The sequence below is a fragment of the Urocampus carinirostris genome, chromosome 9 (genome assembly GCF_059441175.1).
Source record: "Urocampus carinirostris isolate Australia breed hairy pipefish chromosome 9, RoL_Ucar_1.0, whole genome shotgun sequence".
NCBI classification, from domain to species: domain Eukaryota; kingdom Metazoa; phylum Chordata; class Actinopteri; order Syngnathiformes; family Syngnathidae; genus Urocampus; species Urocampus carinirostris.
The window spans coordinates 22,993,320-23,013,735 of record NC_142357.1 but is presented as its reverse complement, the minus strand read 5'-3'; the positions used below and the strand labels follow the sequence as shown (position 1 = coordinate 23,013,735).

Here is a 20,416-nt window from a genome sequence, read left to right as displayed (position 1 = left end):
TATGCTGCTCTGCCGCCTTGTCATTTTTTCTAGGGGCAATGAGTACATTTGTTCTAAATAAGATTAGATATTTTTATAAGACGAATGTTTTATTTCCCTTTGCCATGCTGCTTTTTTTAAATTTCTACAACCCCTAGCAAAATGTATGGAATCTCTAGTCTTGGGCAAGTATTAACTCAGACGTTTTATTCTGTATAACAAACTCTGATAAAAAGCATGAAAGTACAAATAAGATGAATAAATCCAGATTTTCAAAAGTGTAAACCCCTTGGCATTTAAAAACATTTAAAAAAAATATAAAAAGAGTGATGGTCAGTAAATTCTACTTATATAGAACAATCACAGGGAACAAAATAGGAATCATGAAAAACAAAAGTATATCACCAGTATTTAATTGCTCCACGTTTGACTTGTATGACAGCTTGCAGTCTCTGAGGCATGGACTTGATGAGTGACAAACAGTACTCTTTATCAATCTGATGTCAACTCTCTTTGATTGCAGTTGTTAGATAAATGGTAAATGGTCTGCATTTATATAGCGCTTTTCAAGTCACTGAAGATGGCCATGCAGCCATGCAAGGCGCCATCCTGCTTATTGGGGGCATTAAGGATTCAGTGTCTTGCCCAAGGACACTTCGACATAACACGAAAGAGCCGGGAATCGAACCTGTGATCTCTTGATTCTAAGACGAGCGCTCTACCTCTTGAGCTAATGCCGCCGTATTAGATCATCTTTGCAGGTTGAAGCAATACTGTGGACATTTTTTTTTCAATTTCCAACACAGGTTTTCAATTTGGTTAAGATCTGGGCTATTTACAGGCCATGAGGTTGACTGGATGAGTCTTCAAGAAATGCTTTCACAGTTTTTGCTCTGTTTCATGATGCATTGTCATCTTGGAAAATGAGTTCATCATCCCATTGAAAAGAATAAGAAAGCTGTCCAAAATGGCAATGTAAACTTGTGTATTTATTACAGATTTGACTACATCCATCCGCCCAGTGCCTTTGCCTGACATGCAGCCCCATTTAATTAAGGACTGTGGCAATTTGGATGTTTTTTTTAGGAAGTCCTCTGTAAATCTCACCGGAACTGCACCAAACAAAAGTACCAGCATTTTACATTGTCCAATGCATATTCATGAGATCGAACCCCCTGTGTGGAGTTTGCATGTTCTCCCCGTGCTTGCATGGGTTTCCTCTGGGCACCTCAGTCTCCTCCCACATTCCAAAAACATGCATGTCAGGTTATTTGGCTGGTCCAAATTGTCCCTAGGTATGAATGAGCGAGCAAATTGTCTTTCACTGTGTGCCCTGTGACTAGCTGGCAACCAGTTCAGGGTGTCCCCTGCCCACTGCCCAGAGATAGCTGGGATGGGCTCCAGCATCCCCGCGACCCTACTAAGGATAAGTGGTGCAGATAATGGATGGATAGACTAATTCTAATTGTGGACTTAAAGTAAAATGGGTTGACCACACTATTATACGTTTTTGTTCTTTTACAGGCATAAAGCCAGTGTAAGAAATGTTCATACCTCAAAAAATAAGGAAGGACTACCAAGACGCAATGTCTCAAAGAACTGCTTTATACTTCAGGTGAGATAACATTGTTCATTTTTTTTTGTTTTACTCCTGAGGACTGCCTCAATGTTTTAAACAAGAAATTACCCTGCCTGTTGTATTTCTTGTACATTATGGGCGAACGTGTAAAAAGAATACTGAATGTAATGTTGAGTTTGTCTTTGTTAGTTTTCAACTACTACTTATTTGGCTCGAAAATGATCTGAATTTGGTCCGTCAGTCGCTAACGAGCTAAAAATCCCATGTCACTCATGGATGCATGAGTAATAACAGCGGCACTCAAACACAATCTTTTCCGAATCGGTGTTCGAACAGCGAATTGCTCGGGTACCGAAACATGTTTTCCTATGTGTAATAATGGTATTTATTTTTATATGTCCCTACCCATTCCAAAATACCACAAATATTAATAGCTGTATCCAAACCACTGGTTCTCAACTGGTCTGACTTAAAGATTTACACCTTAATGTCAAGCTGCGGCCCAAATCAAGAAAAAAATTCCACTTTTAAATGTAACCAATGAAAGGACTGTGCAGTTTAAAACCAAGATGGTAGAATGTATACAGTTTAAAAATATAAATAAATAACCACAAAACCAAAACGAGTATTGTAAACACTTGCATATAAGCCTACATCGCATATTAGCCACACACTAAAACTGCAACATACTAAAATAAAGTCAGCAAATTTAAAAAAGCACGTACTTAAACATTGATAATTATTTAATGATGTCGTTAATGTAGATTAATCCACCCATCCATCCATCCATTATCTGCACCGCTTATCCTCAGTAGGGTCGCGGGGTGCTGGAGCCCATCGCAGCTATCTTCAGGCAGTGGGCAGGGGACACCCTGAACTGGTTGCCAGCCAATCGGAGGGCACACAGGGACAGACAACTCGCTTGCTCATTCACACCTAGGGACAATTTGGACCGGCCAATTCACCTGAAATACATGTTTTTGGAATGTGGGAGGAAACCGGACTGCCCGGAGGAAACCCACACAAGCACGGGGAGACATACAAACTCCGCACAGGAAGTCTGGTAGCTGGTATTGAAAACATGACCTCAGAACTGTGCCGCACACGCGCTAACCACTGCACCGCCGTGCTGCCCATGTACATTAATATTGTTTTTAAAAAAAAAACTAGATAACATATAGAATATATTTAAACAATTGACTTTATCTCCCAGCAGAGCTCCAATGGCAGACACTCGTACACCACCTTTGTGTTTCGCAATCATTTTTTGCTTTGACTTGATCAATGTTGTCACTGTTTTCCACTTTTCCTTAAAGATAATAATAATACATTCTATTTCAAAGCACCTTTCGGGACCCCCAAGGTCCCTATGCACAGAATACCAAAAAACAATAAAAAAGGAATGAAATAAGAGTAAAACAAGGGAGAGATAAAGAGCAAATAAAAACAAAACCTTACACTAACTTTCTCGGGACGCATTTTACAATATTACAATAAAATGAGATTTGGTCTCTGTCAAACACATTTAGGACAGCGCCAATTGGCTGAACAGGAAAAACGGATTGTAAGGGGCATTATCACCATCGACTGTTAAGGAGTATTGTTGACCCTTTTTTTGTCTTCTTAGCATTTGCCAAAGCAAAGGCCCGCAATCCACTAAACACTAATGGAATTCATTGTAGCACTTCTATTGGAGTGATGCAACTACTTCCAAAACAAGACATCTGAGTGGGAACCACTCCACAAAAAAATATTATATTGATTTTTAAGTAAAGTCAAAAAGTAATCAAACTAAGAAAGAACTTTTGAGAAATTAACCCATTGAAAACACACACACTCAGACACGCATACAACGGGAATGGAGTGGTATCCCTACATACGTATTTAACTTGTTCTGGGAGTAGCTTCGTCACCAGAAAACTTCGTAAGTTGGGACGCATTTTGAATGAAATTTTGCTAATCCATTACAAGCCCCGCAAAATTACGGTAAATACTTTTTAATAAATCATAAAAGAGCATCAGAACATGGAACAAATACATGTTAAAATTAGAATGTCGTGAAATAAACATAAAATGACTGGCACATAATCTAAAAAAGACAAAGAATAAGGAAAATAACAACATTCATTTACCTTTTTGCCTCGCGGTTCTTGAAAAACTGATCTGGTCTGCTTTTGCCGGCTTTGACAGTCCGTCGGAAAGGTGCGGGGCGGACGTAGCGATAGCCAGACACGTCAACACTTTTTCAGGGTGATTGAATTATGGCTGCGTCTTTCTCCCCGCTATCTTGTCGAAACCTCTCCTTCCATGTCGTCTATGAACTGTGACATTGCAACGAAGAGCATGATGTGATCATGCATACACACTGGGTGTCCAGGCAGATATTAAGTAATAGCGATTTTTTTTAACGTTCGGTAACTTCTGGGAAGGGCTAATAGCAGCGCTTACTGTACTGTATTTCTGACTTGGCATCCTGAAACGCCTTTGTAACTAGAGGCGGTATTTTCCCATTCAGTTACTTTGGAACTTTGGACATTTTTAAACGAAGAGACATTCGTACACTCCATCAGCTTGGAGTGTCTTTGAGTTTTTTCACACGGTCGCTTTTTGATTGACACGTAAAACCTTGAAAAAGGTTCAATCGTCCACAGAAGTTGATGTTGTTTGCGACCGCCACACTTCACATTTTCTCACATTGAGTGTGGAAAGAATCCACACCAGGATTCTAGCTTGTGATAATTACTTTGTTACACTTGAAAAGCAACACTCTAAAACTATAGGTAATACTCAATTTCTACAACTATGATGTATTGTACAGCATTTAAGGAATCCCAAAAATGTAAAAAGGACATTTTTAAAACAAATGCTAAGTATTTGTTTAAAAGGACTGTGTGTATTATTTCACCGATAGATGTCTCTGTATTGTGTACTACTGCAACCAAAAAACGAGTGCAACAAAGCACAAGGACGAATACAAGCTACGGAGACTCAATAAAGACTTTCCACACCAGAATGCGCGAATTCATACACATAATCCTTCTAAAAAGATGATTTCAAAGAACTTGAAACATATTTTATTTATGCAGCAAATACACTAAACATATTTAACATGGGACCAGATACGTGGATATAATATGACCCAAACTACATTCTTTAATTGTATAATAAAAGTAAAAATATCCCCAAAAAAATCACCAATGTTTAAGCTAAAATTAAAATCCGAATCGGTTAGTTGTCAATAAAAATGCTAGTATTAAAAATATAAATGCTGAAATATTTTAGTGAATCATCCAATAAAAGCACTATACAAAATACTTAGGACGTTTTATTAAATGTTTTTTAAATTTGATGACCTTCCAAACGAAAATATAAAACAATGAAATTACTTCTATGTGCATACATTGTTTATAAATCTGTAATGCAGCATGCAATATACAAATGATAAGGGTATAGTTTAGTAGACACTCAAAATAAGGAGAGAAGACATCAATGACTTGAATTTGCAAGGAGAACAGGGAAGGAATGTGCAAAAAGTAAACTTAAGATGCAAAAATTCCAACCTGTTCTAAAGCCTTTGTTTTATTATATCATCTAGCTTACAAAAAGCAGATCAGCTCTAAACAGTGTGGGAATCAAAGAACAGCAACATGATAGGCCATGTGTAACAATGATGTAAACAGTGAATAATAGTAAAGTAACGAATAACAATGAGCAATAATAGTCAAAATAACAACTCTGAAACCTTAGCAAACTCCTTTGCAGGCAAATAGTAAAACAGCTTTACTGTTACAGGACAATAAACTTATCAACAATACAATCAAAATATTTGTAATTGTTGATTACAAATCATACTGTTGTGTTTCATATATATATATATATATATATATATATATATATATTAATCAAAGTATAATATTTAAAATACGAAACAAAAATATGACACATACATATTACAACAAAATGATCAAGTAGAGCAAATATATAACAAACATGGCGTAATATTCATTCATTTGTGAGTAAAACTCGACATAAATTATGTTCGCAAGGGCAGAGAAAAAAATCAAATTTCAAAACTGAGATCGCATTTGAAGCCTACACATGTTCTTGTGTTCGTCCTCTCTCCCCAAACCAACTTGTAAACAAAGAATCCAAAGGGGATTAGTATTGTAAAGCATAAAAAAGCGCAATCTGCTTTGCCAAGATCAGCAAAGAGATTTGGCTAAAGCTTTAATTCAAGAGGATGCTTTTTTTCTTTAAATCCTCTTTTTCCCTGTCCCTTCTTTTTCCCTTCCTGCGGGTGTTTTATCATCTAGCAAACCGAGGCTACATAACAAAAAAGCTGACGGGATTTATAAAGTACTTTCAACCCCGTCGCGATAAAAACTAGGGCAAATTTGTTGATTGCCATCACATAAACCCCTTGTTGCCCACTGAAGAACCTCGAAATAAACCGGTTCAATACATCCAGTGCCAGATTTAGCAAAGCGGCTGTAATAGAGTATTCAACGTTTGGTCAGAATTCCGTTTTGCAATGTCAGAAAATGATCAAACAACGTCAAAACATGTGAGGTGAAGACTGTGTTTTAAATCAATCACATAGATATGTTATCTAACTGATACAGGTGGAATGTGAGGTCGGGGAGGGGGACGTTAGCTTGCATTTGTGCATCAAAGGTTGCCATGACAACTCCACCACAGGGTGTCCTGTCCGCCCTTCCCTGGAGACCGGAAACGAGAGCTGGTACACGTCTCACCGCGCAAGGGCAAGAGGCAGGCAAGAGGGCATATCCAAACAAGAAGAACATGCCTGGTGACAAACAGAAAACATACGTGTAGATGTAGTTTTCACATCTAACTTTTGGCGTTAGATAAAGAATAATTTCAGTAATGTTACACATTGAAAAAGTACCGTGCTCTGTTAAAGCGTCTTGTGTGATCCAAATTCCCCTCGTACGTGGCTTGCCATAAGCATAAATATACACAAGGTACAGTATGAACGGACACAAATATGGCTTTTACGGTGTGGTGACAGAAAACTAAATGTCAATGTTCTGGAGAAATTAATCAACACGAGGTTTGTATAAAGGTAAGTCAGAGTATGCATGTATCATTCTTATCTGTTCTATAGGTCCAATTTGTCCTGGCACTGAGGAAGAGAACACTATCCGTAGTGCACACAAGCAGTCGGACCATTCGAGTGGGCGTACATGTGTGAGTGATACGAAAATGAAAAAAACTAACTCAATCATGTCACTTCATTTTACTTTCGGATTACTCGCTGCCGGACTACAACTACCGTAAATTCCGGACTATAAGGCGCACCTGATTATAAGCCGTAGTCCTACCGTAAATTCTGGACTATAAGGCACACCTGATTATAAGCCGCACTCACCACATTTCGGGAGGTAAACCGACTTAGTAGATACACTAGCCACACCAGTGCGCCCACATTTAAAGGTGTTTTTTATTTTTGATTAAAAATTTTATTGGAGGCTATTGTATAGGTTTATATTTCCGTGTTCTTTTTCAATTATCCATTATCAGTCAATTCATGATACACTTCAAAGCCAATTGGCCGAGACACTTGCTTCCAGCCAAGAGGCTGAGTCAAGGTCCTAGCCACATGGCCAGGCAGCGATCAGTGCGGACCTCATAGGCTACAACATGCCACTGCGGGGTTTTGTAGAGGTTTATTGTTCATTGTTCTATATCTTTATCTATTATCCATTATTGGTCAAATCATAATACACTACAAAGCCAAGAGGCCGAGACACTTGCTCCCAGCCAAGAGGCTGAGTCAAGGTCCTAGCCACAGGGCCAAGCAGCGATCAGTGCGAAAGCACCGTTCCCGGAGGTACTGCAATACCGAAAGCACCGTTTCCGGAGGTGCTGCAATACCGGGTCGGTGCGTGGAGTGGACAGAGCAAGCTCTTATACCATCTCCCAATTGCAATAATCAACATATCCACAGTTCATTCGGTTTCGTGCTATTGCATCGTCTATGGTGATACTGCAATACCGCGCCACCAACACTGACTCAGTTCAAATATCACAGCCGGCTAATTGAACGTAAAATGATACCAGTACTTATCATTTGATGCAGACCTGCAGAGTCGGGGTACCCGTTGAAAGTAATCCAAGGAAAAAAGGTAAGGGTGGAAAAAATATATATCCACTATTGTCTCCCGCGTCCACAAACACTCACCTTTACCCGTCCCCACTTCCCAACAGCCCGCGTTTGCTACGCCCCTTCTTTCTTATTCGCCCGTGAAAAACATCAACATACGTGTCTCAAATAAATACGAATAAATACATTACAAAAATATACAGTTGCAAATACATATTATACATGGTTACACATATTTACCAAGAAAGACGGTACACCGAGAGAGTTTTCAAAGCTTTAATAATCATAATATAACTTTCAGGCCTGTGAAAGGTACCACCGCGCTACTACTAACACGCTCGCAACGCTTCAAGCACGCTTGATAAAAAAAGCATGCCGTAATTGTGAAATTCTTGGCCAGCGTCGAGCTTACTTGTAGATTGTTAATTATTAATTTTACAATTCTAACCATTTTAACATAATTAGAAGTAAAACAGCCGCATTATACCGGCGGGCGGAGACGTAACTGCGTAAGATTCTTGCTCAAAGATGTTGTGGCAATTTTGGAGGGAATGTCAAGGCTGGATTTTATTAACAAGTTTATTGAAAAGCTTCTGAAGTTTAAAAAGGAGGAGGTACATGCTGTCATAAAAATGCCTTCTGGCAAGGGCTTTGATGTAAGTTTTGAAACGGCGGCTCTTTATCAAGAGTTTTGGAATCGCTTTGAGGGAGTGAGGCCCCAGTTTTCTGGATTTACAGTGGAGAAGCTGACTGATAATGCTAACAAGATTGTAATTGTTAGAATGTTTAATGAGGTAGTCGGTGCTAATGACGTCTGTTATTGGTTGAGTAGATACTGCTCGGTAAAAGGCCAGGCTATGAAGGTGAGGGGTGAGAAAGGCTATTGGACTGGTGCCTGGAGGGTACCTGTCCAACAATGGCAAGATCCTCAGGGCTTTCAGGGACTGAAACAACTCCCGTCGACTATATTCCTGGGGGAAAACCGTGGCTTTATCCACTATCTAGGGCAACCGAAACTCTGTCGCAAATGTGGTGAGCATGGGCATCTGGCTGAGGTATGTGATCGAATTTTTTGTGGAAAGTGCAGAACAATTGGACATTCATTTGAGGAATGTATCAATAGCAGAAAATGCAATCTCTGTGGAGAAACGAATCACCTCTATAGAAACTGCCCGAAATCGTTTGCTAACAAATTGAAAGCTAGGAAGGCAGTTAACAAAGACAACAAAGACAATGAAATGATGTCAGACAACATAGATAATGAAATGAATAAATGTAACAAAGACAATGAAATGAATAAAGATAACAAAGACAATGAAATGAATAAAGTTATGGAAATACAAAATGAAAATGAACAAGAAATGAATAAAGTTATGGAAATACCCAATGAAGATGAACAGGAAATGAATAAAGTTATGGAAATACCCAATGAATTTGATCAAGAAATGCACAAAGAAAATGGACAAGACAAACAAATTGAAAAAACAGATGCCCCTACCAAAACCCCTGGAGGAGAGACCAGAGAATCAAATTTGAATCAGGAAGGACCTGGAAATTCTAATTCGATTTCTCATAAAATACCTGAATTTGGACATGACAAACAAATAGAAAAGGCAACTGCCACTCCAAAAACACATATTATTCAGGAAGGGCCTGGAAGAGAGTCCAAATTAGCAAATTTGTTTGCTACGCCACTGCCGGGATTTGAAGAAGACAAACAAATCGAAAAGGCGAACGACTCTCCAAAAACCCATACGGGCACTGGAAAGAGGGGTAAAAGTAAGACAAAATTGGGAGTGGTGAAAACACCGGAAACAAAGAGAAGAGATTTAGAAGAAAGCCGATTGCCGATGAAAAAGCCCACAAGGGAACTGTATGAAGTTGAGCCGGAGGAAGTTGGGGAGGGAAAAAATCTGACCCTTTGTGGGCAGGGAAGTAAGAGACCCCTCGATAGGTCCTCTGGCTCACCCCCTAACCCAGAAAAAAGGGGAAGACCTGGAACCACAGACAGAGAGTCAGAGGATTCCAGAGTTTTCCCCGGTGAGTCTCCAAATGAGGTACTGCTCTTAAGTGATGTGTCTGACACAGGTGACACTCTCGATGATCACCAAAGAATGGACTCAGATCCCCCGGTTTTGTCTAACTAGTTTAAATACTTTAACAACAATTATGAACATTACATTCTCTACTATCAATGTGAGAAGTGTGAGATCAAAGGTTAAGGCTCACAGTGTTTTATCGTTCTTAAAAACTATCAGAACGGATGTGTTTTTACTACAAGAATGCTGCATCCCCTTTTTAAAAAAATATAAACAGTGGGAAGAGATTTGGCCATATCCGTCATTATGGAGTGGCTCGAATGAAAACCGTAACGATGGGGTAGCCATTTTAATAAACAACCATCAACTCATCATAAAGGGGAGTACTGTGATGAGTGACGGACGCGCAATCTTAGCAAGACTTTCTTATATAGGGAATGATTTTAACCTCATTAACATATACGGCCATGCCGACAGACAACTCAGGTACGAACTCTTAGAGGACATCCAGTCGCATATGCTAGGCCATCAACCACTAATCGTGGGAGGAGATTTTAATTGCATCCTAAGTAGGAAGGATAGAAAGAGGACCGATGAGGAGTTTAAAGTAGATAAAACATCAACTTTATTACAAGACATGTGCCGGACATTTAAACTGGTGGACTGTTTCAAATCCATACATCCAGGAGAGGAGGGCTTCACCTGGTTCAGTAGTGACAATGCCAGAGCCTCTTGAATAGACTACATATTTACAAGGGGTTTAGCACAGAGTGATGCAAGATTAATTCCTGTTTTTTTTCGGATCACTTGCTACTGTCCTGCTCTCTCTCATTTCCTTCAGGTATGACTGTTGGGAAGGGTCTGTGGAAGTTAAACTGCTCCCTGCTGGAGGATGAGGCTCTAGCCGCACAATACAGGGAGCTGTACAAAGACTGGCAGACCCTTCAAGACTCGTATGATTCACGAGCACAATGGTGGGAAATGACAAAGAAACGAACACAGACCTTTTTTAAAAATGCAGGGAAAAACAAGAAACTTAAAGAGATGAAACGCATGTCGGGACTACAAAGAAGACTCCAACGCTATTTCATCCTAACAGAAAAGGGGATGGACTTTAATGATGAAATCAAAGAGACCAAACAAGAACTAAACGCTTTGGCGGAAATAAAGAGCAAAGGCATCATAATAAGAAGCAGAGAAAGAGAAATAGAAGAAGGGGAAAAATGTACACGCTATTTTTAAAAAAAAATTATGAGCAAAAATGAGGGGCTTTTTAAACTTCAAAACGAAAACGGACAAATAACAAAGGAAAGTAGTGAAATAACCAAATTAGTCGAAGACTACTACAAAAAATGATTTGAAAAGAAACACATGAGAATGAAATGGGGCATGTATTAGATCATATTTCAAGATCAGTGCGTCAAGACCCCTTTTTAACATCGGACTTTACCCAAGACCAACTGAATGATTGGATAAAGACTATGAAAAGGCAAATCACCCGGGGAGGACGGACTCAACCTCGAATTTTACCGGACTTTTTGGGATATTTTAGCACCAGATCTGATTACTGTTTTTAACGAATTTTCCAGTCGAGACAATATGCCAGACAGTTTCAGAATAGGGATAGTTACTCTATTGCACAAAAAAGGAGACAAAATTGACTTAAAAAACTGGTGACCCATAACGCTTTTAAACGTGGACTGTAAAATTTTCAGCAAGCTTCTAGCAACACAAAAGTCTGTAGTCTTGGGAGACTTGGTTGATCCAGACCAAACCTGTGCCATCGTGGGAAGGAAGATCAGCGACAGTCTCATGCTGATCCGTGACACCATCTGTTATGCGAGAGACAGAAACATACGACTAGCGATCCTAAACCTAGACTTTGAAAAAGGCTTTGATCGAGTCTCGCACCAATACCTCTTCAGGGTATTGCAAAAATGTGGTTTTCCCCAAAAATACATCAAGTAGGTGGGACTACTATACCGAGACATCTACAGCAAATTCATGATTAACGGGAATTTATCGGAAGCAATCGAGATCAACTGCGGTGTACGTCAAGGTTGCCCTATGTCTCCCCTTCTCTATGTTCTTTGCATTGAACCTTTGGCACAAATGTTAAGAAAAGATAGATTTGTCGAAGGGATCAATATCCAGGGAAGTGGGGGACAAATTACCAAGTGTGTTTTGTACATGGATGATATTAATATTTTATGTACTGACCGCGCATCTGTTGGAAGAGCCCTTGACTTGACTGACCTGTTTGGGAGGGCGTCTGGGTCAAGGCTAAATAGAGAAAAATCACAAGTGAAGTTTTATGGAACGTGGAAAGAGACAGAAAAGGCAGGACTCCCGCTGACGGTGTTAAAGACAGACCAGAAAATCCTAGGGATAAAATTCAATGCGGATGGAGGAGGCGAGACCAACTGGGATGACGTGACAAGGAAAGTTAAGCAAAGACTTGTTTTTTGGTCACTAAGAAAACTGACAATAGAGGGGAAGGTCCTAATCATCAAAGCGATCATCCTCCCAATGCTTTTGTCAATCAGTTTAGTTTTTATGCCCAAAAGAAACGTGCTGTTACAACTGGACCGAGCCATCTTTCGCTTTGTCTGGGGCTCAAAGTGGGAAAGGATAAAAAGAGATACAATGAATATCTTTTAGATCTGATCTGCCACTATGTCCCGGTCCGAAGCCTACGATCTGAGAGTGCTGGTCTTCTGATGATCCCGAGAGCAAAGAAGTCTTCTGCTGGTTCGAGAGCGTTCTCCATCCGGGCACCGGTGCTGTGGAATGCTCTTCCCCCTGAGATTCGATCTGCAACCTCAGTGGAAATGTTTAAATCTAAACTTAAAACTCACTTCTACTCCATTGCATACGAATAACCTACTCCTCTTGTCGGTTGAAAATAGTTTGTGTAATATAGTGTAACAATCTGTGAAGCCCTTTGAGACTCTTCGTGATTTAGGGCTATACAAATAAAAATGACTTGACTTGACTTGACTTGAAAAAGAAAAAGGAAAAAGGGGGGAAAGGAGTGCCTGACCTCCAGCTTTTCCTGGGAAGCAAATATGTCTCTCTCCACTTCCAAAACGCTGTGGGCCCACCCAACAACCCGAAAAGTCAAGCGATGACCCGGTTTTGAATGGGCTCATATTTGCGGAAGCTAAAGCTTGAACCAAACAATCGTTCGATTTCAGTTTCATTTAACTTGCCACCAACACATCTCTTTATTCGGGATTTTTTTAAAGAAGTTTGATTTGGAAACACAAGAATGTCACACTTTACAAAACCACAGGGCCCTTATTGCTATTGTGCAAAAGCGAGCAACAGTAAGCCCTGTGCGGGGGCTTGCGTTTGGCGAACCTACAACGGTTTGGAGCAACGTGAATCATCCTGCCCTCCCAAACAGACTATGAGACTTGTCATGGATGGTGGCTCATGAAGTTCTCCCAGTCAGAGCCGTAATGCACCACCGAGGAATGTCAGCGACTTCGACGTGCCCTCGACCTGGCTGTGGCGCCCAGGAGTCGGTGAGGCACCTTTTTTGTGAGTGCAACGCTGCCGAGGTCTTGTGGACAATGGCCGACCAACTAGGAAAGTTCCCGGACTTGCCAGCAGGGGAGGTCCCTGATGCACAGTACGTGCTTTACGGGGTGAGTCAGTCGAGGAGGTCTCGGAACGACTTTGCCAGGGACTGGCTCACTCTCGCCGCCATCAAGGACGCCATCTGGACCTCCAGAAACCTGCTGGTATGGAGGTGCAGGCAGATCCCCCCGTGGCTGTGCTCCAAATGGCTGCAGATACCATACAATCTGCAAGCGGCAGGCCTAGGACGCAGCCATAAAGAAGACTCGTCTGCACCCACCCGGAGGGGGGAACCGGAGCTACACTGTGGCCCGGCAGCAACGGCCTGGGTTGTGGAACCCAGAAGGGAGAGGACCCACACAGAAGGGAGAGGACCCACACAGAGGACTGGAAGGATGCTGCTTGGGAGGGTGGGATGGCAGAGCAATGCCCTTGCACAATAGTATTGCCCTTTACAAGCTGGTTAACTACTGTTAAAAGAAAATAACTCTGAAATTGTTTAATTGATGTTGAAAATGTCAGGAAAAAATGTTAAAACGTCATATTGTCACGTCATATTGTCAGATATAAAAAATTGTGAATATGCTTGATGGCTGTTGAGATTGTCGTGTTTGTTTTGCTGCTGTTGGTGTCGGTGGATTTGTTCAGACCGAGGACAATCGACTTTGGCCTGGACGGATCTATTGACACTAACAAAGATGTTATATAATGAAATTGTGAATATGCTTGATTGCTAATAAGATTTTCGAGAAGGGTTGTTCAAACCTCACATTGTGTTTGCTGTTAAAAACGTCATATTGGAATATAATATTGTGAATGTGCTTAATTGCTGTTGAGATTGTCATGATTGTTTTCTGTTATTAGTGTCAATAAATTTGTTCAAACAAAAAAAAAATAAGAGATATGGGAATCAAAAGCGTCGGCATGCGTTAAGAACTATGGTTCTGAATTTGTATACCTCATTGTGGGTCTGAATATACCGATATGTGTGTGTGCTATGTTGATTTTTGCAATCCGGAGATGGAATAAGAGCTTGCTCTGTCCACTCCACGCATCGGCCCGGAATTGCAGTACCTCCGGGAACGGTGCATCCGCAATGGTCGCAGCAAGGCCTTTTGGCTGAGAGTAAGTGTCCCGGCTCCTAGGCTTTGCAGCGTATTATGAACTGACCGATAACGGAAAATGGATAATGAATAACGAAGATAGAAAAATAACCCTTAAAAACCCCAAAACCCCATGAGAATCTAGATGTGTCAGCATGTGACGGACTGTGCACTTAATGTGATGTTGATTTTTGCACTCCGGAGATGGAATAAGACTCTGTCCACTACACGCATCGGCCCGGTATTGCAGTACCTCCGGGAACGGTGCATTCGCAATGATCGCAGCAAGGCTTTGAGGCTAGGACCTTAGCTTGGCCTTTTGGCTGAGAGTAAGAGTCCCGGCTCCCAGGCTTTGCAGCGTATTATGAACTGACGTATTATGAACTGACCGATAACGGATAATGGATAATGAATAAAGAAGACAGAACAATAACCCTTAAAAAATCCACCCGCCCCCCCTCTTGGCCGTATTTTCCGCACTATAATTGGCATATAAAAATTCGCAATGATCGCACAATGCTTTAAGGCTAGGACCTTAGCTTGGCCTTTTGGCTGAGAGTAAGAGTCCCGGCTCCCAGGCTTTGTAGCGTATTATGAACTGACCGATAACAGAAAATGGATAATGAACAAAGAAGATAGAACAATAACCCTTAAAAAATCCCCCCCCTCACGGTAAATCGTCCTCAACCTCCTCCATATAGTTATCGCCATCAAAGGCGTCTTCCTCATTATCGGAAAGTACCTTTGTCACACAGACCACGTTTGCTTGAAACATATCCTCTAGTCTAGTCGAAAGAAAAAATGATTATTTTTTGGGTCTCAGATGGTGTGAAGCATGTGTGTCTGCAACCAGCTGAGGAGTACAAACAAGTTTTTATTGCCCCTAAAGTCAAGCATGTCATGGTTTGGGGCTGCGTGAGTGCAACTGGAATTGGGGTGTGGAATTTTATTAAGGTAAACACAAACTCAAGGATGTACTGTGTAATACTAGAGCAGAGAATGATCCTCTCCCCCCAGAAACTGGGTTATAGGGCAATGTTCTAGCCTGACAATGACCCCAAATACACTTCTAAGACGACCAAGGCTTTTTAAATGGGGCTACGGGTAAAGGGGATGGACTGGCCAAGCATGTCTCAGTATCTAAATCCAATAGAACGTCTTTGGGGCTTCCTCAAGGGAAAGGTGGAAAAGCACAAGATCTTGAATATCCCACAGCTTAGTCATGTTGACATAGAGGATTAGAAAAGCGTTCCAGTGGCAATTTGTGAGGCTCTGGTGAATCCATGGCCAGGAGGATTAAAGTGGTTTTGCCAAATCATGGTGGCCAAACAAAATATTAAACTTCAGGAACTTTTACTTAAGGATGTACTCACTTTTGTCACCGAGGCTTTAGCTTCTAATGGTTATATTTTGAGTTTTTTTGAGGGGAAAAAGATATTCACACAGCAACATAAGCTTTCCACGGATTACCATCCATTGTGTCGAATCAATGCTTCTTCAGTATGGTTCAATTAAACATAATGATGAAATCCCTGCAAAAATGTGAGGAGTGAACTAAATTTTATGACAGACGGTAATGTAGCTTAACTTCCTTGGAATCCTTTGGTATTACCAAATATGCTAAAAAAATATAATTAAAAAAGACCAAAACAATAGAAATCAAATGAATAAATTGTTTTTTACATGAATGGACAATGTAACCTTGAAAAAGAATTGGAGGAAACCAAGGTCGCACAATTTACTAAGCAAAACTAAAATGTTCGCTTTCGCATGGCATACATAATAAGCTCCGTTTTAGTTTACATGAACAGGACATACGTGAATTATTCTCACATTTTAACAACACCGTGATCAAATAGTGGATTTTGAACAACTATTAACTGCAAAATACAAACAGAAGACAATCCATCAAATTTACTAAAAGTCCTTGAGCGTATCACTAGAGAGTAACTTCGCTGCCAATACGCACACGTTAGCAGGAAAAAGCACGGGAGGTTGACGCAAATTCAACCAAATGAGTGCTGCATTGAAGAAGAAATTAAATAAAGACAAAATAGAAAAGTGCTGACACCTGCAACACACTCTGACAAACAGCCATTGGTGGATAAGGGGCCGGTCTTTATAATATGTGCACGTAGACCCTGTGAGTATTTAAACCTAATCTCTCGCCATCTCTCTCGTGTCTGTGAATACAATTATGACACAATTCGTCTATGGGCGCATTATGTATTGACTCTTTACACACACGTGAATTAACCACGTGACGACACCATGACGGACGGCAATAACAAATAGTAAACAGTGGTTCGAGGCAGGTAAACAGTTGACAACAACAACATAAACAGCTGTACTATTCAACACCTTAGGCAATGACTAGTCAAACGAATTGTATAGTGTATTGTCGGAGTTGCTAAAGATATAAACTCATTGCTGGCAAAAATATTCAAGTCGAGGCATTTATAAATTTTAAAACTACTTCGCGAATGCAGGAGCCCGGCCCGGCCGCCATCTTGGTTGGCCGCCCAGGCCGAACTGACCACATCCGGTACAGTAGGCGTGGTTTATTGAAAGGTCGCACATGAGCAGTGAATGGATGGAGTCGCGCATGCATATTACATTACATACAATAGAAAAACATTGAAAACGTATAAAAAACAATGGAATTAGACTGAAAATATGGATCTTTGAAACGTGACTATGTGTGTGTGTGTGTGTGTGTGATGATTCAGATTCAGATTCAGATCTACTTTATTGTCATTCTAGTACACGTGTATACAGAATGAAATGTCGATACATCTGACCCGCACAGTTTCCTTGAATGTACAGATATAAATAAAATGTTGTATTGAGTTAGATAGATAGATAGATACTTTATTCATCCCCGAAGGGAAATTCACATTTCCAGCAGCATCCCTGAGCTGAGAACAGTACAATAATAAGCCAATAGAATACAATATACAAATACCCAGTGTGACGTGCAAATGCCCACCGTAGCGTGTTATATAGAGTAACTAAATAGTGCTACACAGAATACATATTGCAGTAAGATTCGGTAATATCCAATGTAGGTGGTATGGTTTAATGTGGGCCTTAACTCTGTCGGGTGGAGTTAAAGAGCCTCATGGCATGAGGAAGAAAAGATCTCTTCAGTCTGTCCGTAGTACAAGACAGTGACAGCAGTCTGTCGCTGAAACTGCTTTTCTGTCTGGAGATAATGCTGTGTAGTGGATGCGATGGATTGTCCATGATTGACCTCAGCTTTTTCAGTGCTCGTCTCTCAGCTACTGTTGTTAGGCTGTCCAGCTCTTTGCCTACAACAGAGCTCGCTTTCCTAGCCAGTTTATTGAGACGAGAGGCATCTTTCTTCTTGACGCTGCCTCCCCAACACGCTGCCGCATAGAAGAGGGCGCTTGCCACTACTGTCTCATAGAATATTTTCAGGAGCTTTTTGCAGATGTTGAAGGAGGCCAGCCTTCTGAGGGAGTAAAGTCGGCTTTGCCCTTTCCTACATAGAACCTCTGTGTTGGCAGTCCAGTCCAGTTTGTTGTCCAGCTGCACACCCAGGTATTTGTAGGTCTGGACAAATTCTACACATTCTCCCTTGATGGTTACAGGAACCGGGTGAGTTCTGGTTCTCCTGAAGTCCACCACCATCTCTCTGGTCTTGGTGGTGTTTAGGTGCAGGTGGTTTGCGTCGCTCCATCGGACAATGTCCTGAATCAATGTCCTGTACTCCTCCTCCTGCCCGTTTCTGATACATCCCACGATCGCAGTGTCGTCGGCAAACTTTTGCACATGGCAGGACTCAGAGTTGTACTTAAAGTCCAATGTATATAGAGTGAATAGGAACGGAGAGAGAACGGTCCCCTGCGGAGATCCTGTGCTGCTAACCACAGTGTCCGATGTACAGCCCCCCTGTTTCACATACTGGGGTATGCCTGTCAGGTAGTCAGTAATCCATTCTACAAGGTGTGAGCTAACTCCCATCTCTGTCAGTTTCCTACTCAGTAGCAGAGGCTGTATGGTATTGAAGGCACTGGAGAAGTCCAAAAATGTAATCCTCACAGCCCCCTTCGCCCTATCCAGGTGAGCGAGGGATCGGTGTAACATGTATACTATAGCATCCTCCACTCCCACCTTCTCCTGGTAAGCAAATTGCAGTGGGTCGATGGCGTGACGGACCTGTAGCCTCAGGTGGTGCAGCAGCAGCCGCTCCATGGTCTTCATCACATGTGATGTCAGGGCGACCGGCCTGAAGTCGTTGAGTTCCTCAGGTCTTGATTTCTTTGGGACTGGGATGATGCAGGATGTTTTCCACAGCTGAGGAAACCCTCCCCTGTTCAAGGCTCAGGTTGAAGATGCGCTGTAGTGGGTCTCCTAGCTCAGACGCACAGGCTTTCAGCAGTCGGGGGGATACTCCATCCGGACCAGCTGCCTTGCTGGTTCGTAGCCTTCTAAGCTCTCCACACACCTGGGCTGAAGTTATTTTTAGTGGGGGGGTGTCTTCCATGCTAGTGTCCAGAGGGGGAGGGGGAAGGACAGCTGCATTACTCAGGGGTGAGGATGTGGCGGAGTGGTCAAACCTGTTGAAAAAGTTGTTCAACTGGTTGACTCGCCCCACATCTATATCCACAGCCACACACTGCTTGGTGCTGCAGCCAGTAATTGTTTTCATCCCTTCCCACACCTCCTTCATGTTATTGTTCTGCAGCTTTTTCTCCAACTTCCTCCTGTACTGCTCCTTCCCTTTCCGGAGCTGGACTTTGAGCTCCTTCTGTACTCGTTTTAGCTCCTGCTGATCACCATTTTTAAAGGCCCTCTTCTTTTGGTTCAGAATTGTTCAGAGTTGGAGTATTGAGTACTAATAATATACTAAATAATTATGGCTATGTATAGTATTTTACAGTAGTGCAAAGAGTGCAAGAGGAGCAGCTAACCAGATGTGCAAAATGGGCAGTCAGGTAAACAAGTCAGGTAAACAGTAACAATAACACTGTAGTACAATAGTGCGGAGGAGAACAGATGAGCAAGGAGTGGCTAGCTATAAAGAACTGCCAGTAGTGCAAAAAAGTCAAACAAAACCAACAGATGTACAGATTAGCAGCAGTTTAGATTTACTATGTGTTTGATTGACCATTTCACAGTCTAATGGCCAGGGGGACAAGACTATTGTGGAACCTGGTGGTCCTGCACCGCACACTGCAGTACCTCTTCCCAGAGGCTAGCAGAGTGAACAGTCCCTGATGGGGGTGAGAGGGGTCCCTGATAATGTTCTTGGCTTGGGATAGGCAGCGCTTCTGGCCAATGTCCTGAATGGAGGGGAGAGAAGTCCCGATGATTTTCTCTGCTGTCCTCGTCGCCCTCCTCACACTACCCCAGTCGGAAGCGCTGCAGCCTCCACAGAGATACAGCTGGTCAGGATACTCTCTATGGTGCCCCTGTAGAATGTGATGAGGGAGGGTGGGGGCAGGTGGGCTCTCCTCATCCTCCACAGGAAGAACAGGCGCTGCTGTGCCCTCTTCACCAGTGATGCAGTGTTCATGGACCAGGTGAGTTTGTTTGTGATGTGCACCCCTAGGAACTTGATGCTGCTGACAACCTCCACAGCCTTGTTGTTGATGAGAAGTGGGGCATGGTATGGCTGGTTTTTCCTGAAGTCGATAATGATCTTTTTAATTTTGTCAACATTCAGGACCAGGCTGTTGTCCCTGCACCAGCCCACCAACTGCTCCACCTCCTCTCTGTAAGCCAGGTCGTTGTCGTCCCTGATGAGGCCCACCACTGTTGTGTCGTCCGCAAACTTCACGATGTGGTTTGTGGCTGACCTAGGGACGCAGTCGTGTGTCATCAGGGTGAACAGCAAGGGGCTCAGGACACAGCCTTGGGGGGAGCCCGTGCTGAGGGTGATGACATCGGAGACTTACTTGCATATTGGAAATAGAAAAACAGGTTAAACAAGTTGATTTCATAGCATAGGAATCTGAGAAATAAACAACTAAAAATA

General features: G+C 41.9%; 2 pseudogenes; one reads left to right on the top strand and one right to left on the bottom strand.

Annotated features, from left to right (window-relative positions):
* Positions 1–7,429: 7,429 nt before the first annotated feature.
* Positions 7,430–7,522, bottom strand: LOC148359617 (U2 spliceosomal RNA; annotated as a pseudogene).
* A 6,741-nt stretch (positions 7,523–14,263) lies between these two features.
* Positions 14,264–14,405, top strand: LOC148359616 (U2 spliceosomal RNA; annotated as a pseudogene).
* Positions 14,406–20,416: the final 6,011 nt, after the last annotated feature.